This window comes from Callionymus lyra, chromosome 2 (assembly GCF_982586985.1).
Source record: "Callionymus lyra chromosome 2, fCalLyr1.hap1.1, whole genome shotgun sequence".
NCBI classification, from domain to species: Eukaryota; Metazoa; Chordata; class Actinopteri; order Syngnathiformes; family Callionymidae; genus Callionymus; species Callionymus lyra.
In genome coordinates this window covers 33,807,104-33,817,814 of record NC_141819.1, presented here as the reverse complement: position 1 = coordinate 33,817,814, position 10,711 = coordinate 33,807,104, and positions in this window count along the sequence as shown.

Sequence of the window (10,711 nt, the reverse complement as noted above, 5' to 3'; positions counted from 1 at the left end):
TTATATTATTACATATTCGTGTGTATTATGCATGTACCGTTTTTTCTTTTGTTTTTTCATTCATTTCATTTCACTCTTATCTTGGTGTCGACACTCTCTGGTCTTGGTTGTGTATTGGTCTAAGTCTACTGATAAGTCTTAGTGTGTTACCCACTTTTTTTTAAAACAAAGCAGTAACTATTGCTTTTTACCAAAATTAGAAAATGTTGTCATTTTATTCCCTATGAATTCTGAGTGTTCCAGTGGTGGACTACAAGGTCAACTGTACTCTATACATTACATTGATAATAAACCAGATGTATGGTCTGAACTACACAGCAGTATTCAGTGAAGTTAGACCTCCTCTGCAGAAGTTTATGATAACAACTCCCAATAACAAACAGGGACAGCAACAAGCTAAATAGATCAGAGAATGAAAGATGTGTTTGAGTGTTAAGTGCTTGAATCTTCTCACGACACAATATGGAGAGCGACATTCCAGATTTCCCATTGACTTACAGCTCATATGGAATTCACTTTGAACAGTTTTGAAACCTTCACGCCCTGCTCCGGCATGTCATTGCAACTTCAAAAAAATAAATAAATAAAAAGCAATAGCAATCACTTTTCTTTTTTTTACCCCGACCGTCTTGATCTGTCAATCACCGGCAACGATCTGAAGTGCGCAGCGTGAAAAGAAATCAAAATGAAGTAAAGAGGTTCAAGTGTACATCAGTTATTCATCACAAACTAGTTCAACTAAAGTCACATTTCCTCCTCTTTCTTCCTCAGTGCCGGGCACAAATACTGACACATGTACTTCAAGGCATTTTCAAAGTGGGGACGATAAAAAATTCATCAGGTCAGATTAATTAGTGGCTTTTTTTCTTTAAAAAGACGTGCTCGTCTTTGCTTAAAGGATCAGTGTTGACGCTCTCGGAGTGAATGAAAAAAAAAAGGTGAACAACACAAGGCTAACTCTTTTGTTCCGAGGCCAGCCTCTTTGTTCATCAAGCCCTCCGCTAATTTGTACACCCAACCCCCACGTCTTGCACATAAAACACCGCGGCTATATTTTTCCCCCCCTTTATTGCGTATTCTTTTTTTAGTCCGCTGATTTGAAATGCTAATTAAACATATTTTTTAATGCATTCACCAGGCTCATCAAGCCGGGGTTCATATATCAAAGTGTCTAAACTTGTATTGATGCAGGAAATCAAAGCCACGTTCACTGGAGAACGCCACCGCTTCAAGCTCCTAACTGTTCCTGGACCCAATATTATATCGATGATTAGAGTGGGATTGATTTTCTGTTTTATTCAAATAAAATAAAAAAAAATACATTAATATAAACATTTTATGTCTTTACTTTTAATTGGCGTACACGCAGGTACACATGTAAGAACAAATGGGCTCCACACATTCACAAACAATAGAAAGATTCACTCTGAACTACATGAAAATAAATAATTTATTAACAACCTACTTTACATCCCCTATTTTTCTACCAATTAGACTATGAAGAACAATGAGTCGTCAGGGGATTATTAGTATTTTTCTGTCTTTTTGATTTCCACGTTTCCTTTCTTACCAATAGTGATGCAATGATCCCTGCTTTTGATTCCCCCTTTTTCTCAATGTGTGTGCGTTTGTTTGACCGTGTGTGTGTGTGATCTAGCTAATACCATTAACTCTCCCTGCCACTTTCCAGGTCACTAATTTTTCAGCTCTGAGTTCATTGTGCCCAGACCGCACCGCTGTCTCCGTAACGAGATTATTTCTGGGTTATTACCTTCCTCTGTGATATGGCACCTGATGGGACACATGAAACCGATATCAATCAAAAACAGTCTGCAACGAGCTGAACTGAAATATCTCATATATTTGCTGGAAGATTTCCGTTCCAAGGATCTATTTTGTCTCGTAATGTAGTCAATATTTTTTTTACATTCTCACACCATCAACATGGAAGTGCAGACGTTCTCCTGCACCCAACATTTCAAATCCCTCCATTCCTCTTGTAAGTCCGATCTTATTTTCATGGTCACGCTCATTTCCGGACTCAAAGGAGTTATTGTTATTGCCAACTTCCTTTTCAATGTATTCTACCCAAATTAATAATTATAAATATTATTATTATTGGTCCTACGAATGCATACGCATGACAGTTCGGTCTATTCCTTTCACAAGACTAGTGCATTTGAAAATAAAGCAGGATGGAAGTGTAAAAGTAAGGAAAATATTTAACTTTTTACCTTCAAAGAAATAAAATGAAAACTAAAATATGCTCTATTGGCATTAATTTGTCTATAACTCTGACATTAAGGGTGCTGAGTATTGATTATTCACAATTACAGATCAATGACTATATTATACACAAGAAACTTGTCTATTCTAGGGACGTCCTGTAATTGTAATTTTCTTTTTTTAACGTCAACTTTGTACACACACATAAAACAGTCGATCATTTGTAAGAACCACACAGGGGACCAGAATTTAAAACTTCTTCATTCTAGAATTATACAGAATATTAAATAATAGTCATATTGGATTTCCAGCGAGGGGTCTTTAAACACACTATAAAAAACACTACAATGACAAAAGTAAAATGATCATTTTCATCAGTTATTGGTAGTGATGTGCTGATGAAGCTTCATGAAGTTGTGTCAGTGTGGTTTAGAGGTCAGTAGGTGGCGCCATCAGTTTAAAAATGAGGTGATGTTTATTACTGCAGTGGTTCCAAAAAACGGAAAATAGTACATTGACCGCCATCTAGTGGACTCTCTGACAATAATGATACTGCTGATGATTAAGCTTCGTCAGACCATCATAAGTTACTGAATCTGAGCTGAATCATAATTCAGTGTCATAATTCTGAAGGCCACTAGATGGCCCTCTCTGCTTAAAAAATATGCTTGGTTTCATTGAGTTTGTAGGTCAAAGCCAAATATTATAATGCAGTTTACACCAATACAATTGTAAACAGGTTTTCAAGTTTCAAATCTAAACCCTAAATATTTTCAAGGTTTTATTATTCTCAATAGGTAATAGACTTTTACTGTTATATAAACTGTTAAAAAAGTATGAGAATGATGATCAATGTTTCATTGAATGAGTAGATCAGAGCCAAAGATGATGAAGCAGAGTGCCATCAAGCGGTCTTTCAAAATTAAGAGTGTATCATGATACCTCATTGACCCATCACTACCTGTTAGTAAATACACATCCAGTAACAACCTGACTAGCGAAAAGAGCATGATAACAGTCGACAATGCATGTAATCCATTAGTTTAGTGATACACAAACTATGTTTAGCGAATATAAATTCCTTCATCTTTCCCTCCCAATATTCCCCCCCCTCACAGTCCTGCTTTCAATTATCCCCTTTTCCGATTCCTAGACAATCCCATTTCCGAGAGTCAGGTGAGGCGTGAATGTGAGCGCACTAAGCAGAAGAGTGGCTGCTGAGCAGAAAGAGGCTGGCATTTGACTCTGCTGAATAAGCCTAAGGTGTGCTGGGTGCCAGGGTAGAGAGGTTAAGTAAAAAAGGGGGGAGCAGAAAAGGAGAAAGGGGATCACTGCATGGTGTCGGGAACAGGGGCGTTAATGAGAAAAAGTGAGGTGTGCAGTGGAAAAAAAACAATTCCTGGAGAAGAGGATGAACAGACAAGAGTTTCATCCTCGCTCATTACGCTTGGTCTAATGGAGAGGTGAAATGAGGCTTGCTGATGGCTCGGTGTGGAAGGTATCGTCCTTGTCCTGGTGAATCATTACGGCGGGGTGGAAAAAAAAACCTTATCAAAGCCATTAACAATACTCAAGTACACTTCTGTGTTCCGCTGAGTGGCGTCCAAATGTCACGGCAAAGGATAACGCAACAGTAAAAGAAAATGTCTCTCGTTTCCCCTCTAGCCGTTCCAGCCAAGAGACGAAACATTAAGATGGGTTTGTTAACTTCCGCCGGTGATATCATTCTCAAAAAAATAAGTCATGTTTGTCCATGTCGCACCTTTTTTTTTCACATATTTACTGTACGCCTCGCCCCTCATGTGTTGCTCCCGGTGTGTGTGTTTTCGCCACTTAGTGTGAGTGAGCGCGAAGTGGCGGCGAGATGGCAGCTGGCAAGGCTAATCCCTGCGCGTGAGGGACGCGGCCCAGCCCCCGGTGTCACCCCGACCTGCCAGGGCCTGACGGAGACTCTTTCAGCCGGGGCCGCTTAGTGTCACTCGCCCCCCCCATGTCACTCAGTCCTGTAATCACCCACGTGACTGACAGACAGGGACGCTACCCTTTGATGGTGGCAGGGATTTGAGAGCGCCAGGGAGCTGATCCTGTACGCCCGTGTGCACGAGGGGATGCTGGCGTGCACGTGGGGCGGGTGAGTGTCACCGGGAGGGCTCTGCCTATCCATCGGCCCAAAAAAAAAAAAAAAAAGGTGAGATTCTGATCCAGCTTAATGATGAAGATGATGCGGAAGATGACGATGATTACCTTTGGTCGCCGAAGATGAATGATGCGAGCGGATCAGCGGGACTGTCGATGTGCAGGAGAGAGAGAGAGAGAGAGAGAGAGACGGTGACACAAAGCAAGGGATTTATGTTTGTGTGTGTGTGTGCGCTCCATGACTGTGTCACGCACGCTCCCTGCATTTGAAGCTGGAAAATCTAGAAATACACATGTAATCGCGAGATTATGATAATACACATCAAGTGTCATCTTAGTTGATACTCCTGCCCCTGACAGTGAGACGTTGGTGGAGTGCAGATCCTTCTGCTGCCAGGTTGTGAGCAAAAGCCTGCCAGGCCCGGTTCACACTTACATCCACTCACAAGTGTGTCGTTGCATTACTCAAGAAGTTAGCAACTTAACTTTAGAGAGGGAGAGAGAGATGAGGGCTACTTAGAGTCCTAACAACATGAATGATCTTAAAAATACTTATTTTTGAGCAGTCAGGGATTCACTTTCTAAAAAAAAAACGTGTTACTTCCTCTTGTAAGAAGACAAGCAAGAATGACCTTGAATTTGAACATGGACAACAAAATGACTTGTTGAATATTATATAGGTTTTGTACATGACCTTTATTGAAATGTTATGCTTTCGTGATGTGATGGTTCATTAAAATAGCTGCTCAAAACATACAGTATATAGCATGATATAGCATCTTATTTAAAATAAGGACCCTGATCCATGGAGTTTCATCAGTGAACCTGCAAATAGTGAGCCTCATGACCCAGGTTGTGAGATGACTTTCTCAAATTTATCGGAAAAAAACTAGCAACACCTTAATCACAAGCCACCCTTTACGTCACGTATCGTGGTTTACCAATTCCAAGTCCACTATTAAACGTGTATGAACCTTAAAGAGGCTTTCTCACTCTAACTCTAGGAGCAACAACTCGAAGACGGTGCGGTGACATCTGCCGAACCTTTTGGAGACCATGGGCGACGTCGTGGCGACAGCGCTGCAACTACAAAGACGTCTCCGAGATGTCTCCAGCTGGTTAAAGTGCAAGCTATTTTTAGTTTCCGAGGCGCCAGGACTGAAATCATGATGTTTCCACCAGTGAGATACGACCCATACGAATTATTATTGATCTTCATTTTACTAGTTTCTAAACTAGATTTGGAGATGGGTTTATACGGTGTCAACCCTCAAAAGCATGGGTATAACTTAAGATCCAATTATAGGAAATTTCGTCTGGACTTTGTGACATCAGTATCACTTGTTGCCGAAGCAACAAGGATCGACTAGGATTCTCTGTCAAGTCCCACAACACGGCATGTCGGACATTGCACTTGCCGAGGACTGCATTCCTAGTTTATATTAAGGACCAGATTTTTATTTTGTGTACTTCCTTTCCTAGGGTATTTCCCAATAGTGGTTGCCACTGCATACTATCTCTTCGTGTTCTTCATCATCATATGCAAGAACTTTAATGGTTGTTTCATGTTTGCTTTTTCAGAACTGCTTTTATTCCACCTTTCTCCCATCATAACCCCTAACTTTGTTCTACATGTGATCATATCATAAGACTCCATCCTCTTAATATTTATCTTTAAGCTTTCCCATTTAAAAAAACTTGATAATTATTTGTAGACTTTGCCATCCGTTTGACAAAATTAACAGCTGTGTGCCATTCATGGAAAGGTTCACAAAAATGTCACAAAGGGAGGAAAAAAAAGTTCAGATTAAATTTATATATAAACATAGATTAAAAAAATATAATTAATATTAAACAGAAACTCATTGAAGATAAACAAATTATATCTGAACTTATACTAATGTAGTATTTTGCCAATGTACTTTTTTTCATGTGACTTTATAAACAGAGGAACATTTATATGAATGAAATGAATAGAACATCTTCCATGATACAAAAACAGTGCTAGCTAATGTAGAAACTACAGTACAGTGAGCAGGTACTTTAATCCAAAGGCAGGGCGAGGGTCATACACAAAAAGCAGGCAGACAATAATCCGAAATAATAAAATATCCAATTTTACACAAGAACAAACAAAACAGACCATGAGAGAGCTTAGCATACAAGGGGTAACAAAAAAGGGGTACAAGACAGCAAATAATACAGAAACAATTATAGTTAATGTGGAGTTTGGAAAAATCTCAATTCATTGTTTCAAACATTTTTTGGGGGGCAGAGCGGTATTTTGTAATCTGGAGGCTCAGTTAGAAGCCATACTAGGTAGCTTCAGAAGCCCCACCATCAACATCCAAGCATCTTTTTAGTTTCCCAATACAAACTTTTCCTGAATATTTCCGAGTTAGTAATGCTAATAGACATGGTATGAATAGAATAATATTTATTTACGCTTTCACAAGAAAATATATGCATCTTAGAGACAAAAGAATAAAAGATCCATAGTTGCTCATCACATACTATATCAATTTAATTTCCTAAGAAACACACAGTTAAAATCCGCCCAAAGTTCCTCCATCAGATGTTTTATTTTTTCACCCCGTGATTCTTCTTGAACTCTTGAGTTCCCTCTGATAGTAATCCAGTAAATTAAATGCCCCGGCTTTATCCAGTGCCCTCTCACCGTCATTCCTTTAATTTAGTCATTATAATTAACCATTAACTGGTGTCAGTTTCTGGGCCACTAACAGGCCCACTCAGTTCTGCTTGTCTGCATTATCACAGTTTGGGGGAGAAAGTAAATTATAATGAAGGGCTATATCGTCCAATTACCGATAAAAGCAGCCAAGTGCGCTCCTTGTAATTAGGTGCCAGCATCCCGCCCTCCTCCTCGCTCCCTCTTTCTCTCCCCTTTCTTGGAGTGACACGTGGGAAAGGAATATATGCTTAATAGCTATTTTTATTACTGTTAACCTCTAACTCATGTTCTTAACCCAGACACTTTCAATCACGCCAAGACAAGGGGGAGCCAAACAGTTGTTCTATGCACTGACGCCTGTTAAACAACTGACGCGACTGGAAAACATATCGTGGAGGGTTTGAAGGAAAGTAGGCGGCGGTGAATCCCTCTCTTTCGTCCGTCAAACGTCACTCAGCTCAGTTGTGTATTTCCTGACCACGGCAATTACAAAGTCAGGGTTTGTTAATTAAAGCGTAGCAACACGGAGGGAGTCCATCCTCTCACCTCGTCCCCATGATTTCCACTTCCCCTGCCGTGTCAGGTGAGACAACATGCTTTGGAAACATGTGAATTAAAGGGGGAGAAATAGAAAGAGACAAAGACAGGAAAAGCCAAATTAAAGATGTAGGGATGGTTTAAGAGGGAAGAGAAGGCACTCGGAGGAGGAATTAATTGAAAGGACTGGACACTCTTTCTTTATACATGAGTGAACAGGGGGGGGGAGTCATGTCATGGAAGTCTGTGGCCAGTTAAAAGAACTCTGTAAGTCTCAATGTTAAAGTCATGAGCTACAGATAAGAAAGGGCAGCAGATCTAGGATATAAAAGACTGGATCAGCCTATTTTTACCATGAGGTTCGCTATTTGGGTATAAACATTTGTTGTAGTTAACACTAACAAAGTGTAGATTTAAAACAATCTAATAAATCCTACATCTATTTAACAATCCTCTGCTTCTGCTTCCCAACCCACCTCTGTTACATTTACAGTTTTCCTCTGTCTGAAGAAGTGTCACAGGGAAAGAGTTGCTGTCTATGTTTTGGTGTTGTCTGTGGCCTACACTGGAAGTGCATCAGTTACCAAATATGTTTACAAAATGCCTCGTCAGTCGGGAACGCTACAATATATTTAAATATGCAGTACTCTATGTAAAAAAAAAAAAAGAAGATAAAATTCTGCAAGACTGAAAAGGTGGATATGGAAAGGGATGATTGTATATATGTTTTTTTGTTTTGCATGTTTTCGTGTATTCAATTTTTGCATACATTTTGAGATTGATGAATGATATAGTGAAGCTTGGCTTTACTTACAGTGTACTTTAAAGGTACAACAACTTAAATTTGTTATTGTAATTATACGTAATTAATAAAATTGTCTGACTGAACAGAGATCAAAAAGTGGGGTTCCTCAAGGGTCAAGACTTGGCCTGTTTTTTCTACAACATTTAGTATCAGATTAAAGCAGACAAGGCTCTAATTTTTAAACTTTCAATTGTTTGCAGATGCTCCATCAACATAAAAGAGAAAGTTCAAAAGTCAGGAATCAGTTAATGGTCTGAACCCTAACCCTAACCCTAACCCTAATGTAGCTGTTACAAATTTGGCCAATAACACCAAAACAAACTCTGTATAATATGGTCTGTATTAAAATGAATAATTTATTGAAGTCAACCAGGGATTGCAAGATTAAGTCTCATTTAGGTGACATTTAAAAAGTTTGAACATTGCAAACTCAGCAATTTAAATGTCACTTTACAATTATAACATGTATCAGACCTTTTTCTCCGACGCAACTTACAACAATTGTTACCCTTTCTCTCACACAAGGTGTCTTGCTCAGGGACACAACTCAATCTGGAGCTGGGATCAAACCGACAACCTTTTAGGCCAGAGGCCTAGGTCGCCCCCTCGTCACGTGAATGCATCATTCAGATTCTTCAATGGGTAGTTTTTTTGACCGATTCGTAAAGAGGATTTTTATTTTGACCGTATGGTGTGTAAACTTCTGTGAGGAGAAGAATCTCAACAAACAAAAACGACATTGTAAAGTTACACAAAACAATAGTAACCCAGCAGAAAGATTGTTACGAAAACACGATTGTAAGAAAAGAGACACAAAACAACATTAAACGTTATCACATGGATTCCCAACAGTCCTCGAGCTTAGTAGAGGGTTTTCATTGCACCTGCTTGTATCGACGGTGGTTGCAGGTTACTGTGTGTGTGTGTGTGTGTGTGTGTATAGGTGTGTGTGTGTTTGGCGAAGGTATTGTTTTCAGAGAGTTTGGTGGCGACAGACGATGGATTAAACGATGAATAAGTGATTTATTAGCTGCCGCTGTCACGCTGGTTAGATGGATTACTACAAGCCACCTCTGACCCCACTTACCAGCCTGGTGTCTCACCGCAGAGGTGTGTGTGCATGTGTGTGTGTGTGTGTGTGTGTGTGAGAGACAGAGAGTGCGTGCATCAGGGGGTGCACTGGCCAGCTGTAATCTTGTGACAGGATGAGACTAGTTGATCAATGGCCTAATGAACACTGTATTTCATTGGGCCAATGAAGTGAGCCGTGCTGGTCAGCCATCGCTTCACTCCTGGACCGGAGAAACAAACACACTTACGTTCTGTTGAATACCAGCAGCTCACAAACTGCTGCATCAGCACGTAGCAGGCTAAAAACCCTTTCCGTTCAATAGCGTGATGAATTCAACTTTTTACAAGATACATTGCATTTAAAGCAATCACACAATCTCACATTGTTTAGTTTAATTGGTGTTTATTTAAGTTTTAGTATTGATGATGATAGTTGTTCACTAATACAAAACCTAAGTATGCCATCTACACGTTGTTTTGGTTCATACTCATCTGACCTTTAAATATCAAATTCAGTTTGACTTGTTGTTCCCAACATATATTAAACAGAGAAAAACAGTGAAAGAACAAAGTCTGAAATGTTGATGAAATGAAACCAGTAGAAAATATGTTTAACATTATTAACATGTCTAACAATCTATAGCCATATTCATATATATAATACCTTCTGGTAACTATCCATCCAACCAACCGTCCATCGCACCAATCCCTGCATCCTTCCTTCCTTTCATCCACCCACCCATCTATCTAGATAAATATCTTATCCATCCATCTTGTATCCTTTCTTTAATCCATCCATCCATCCATCCATCCATCCATCCATCCATCCATCCATCCATCCATCCATCCATCCATCCATCCATCCATCCATCCATCCATCCATCCATCCATCCATCCATCCATCCATCCATCCCTCCATCCCTCCATCCCTCCATCCAACCACCCACCCATCTATCTACCTACATATCTTATCAATCCATCATTTTTCCTTCCTTCCATCCATCCATCCATCCATCCATCCATCCATCCATCCATCCATCCATCCATCCATCCATCCATCCATCCATCCATCCATCCATCCATCCATCCATCCATCCATCCATCCATCCATCCATCCATCCATCCATCCATCCATCCATCCATCCATCCATCCTTCCTTCCTGTCTTCATTCCTTCCATCCACCTACCCACCCATCTATCTACCTACATTTAACCATCCATCCCTTTTCCTTCCTTGCATCCAT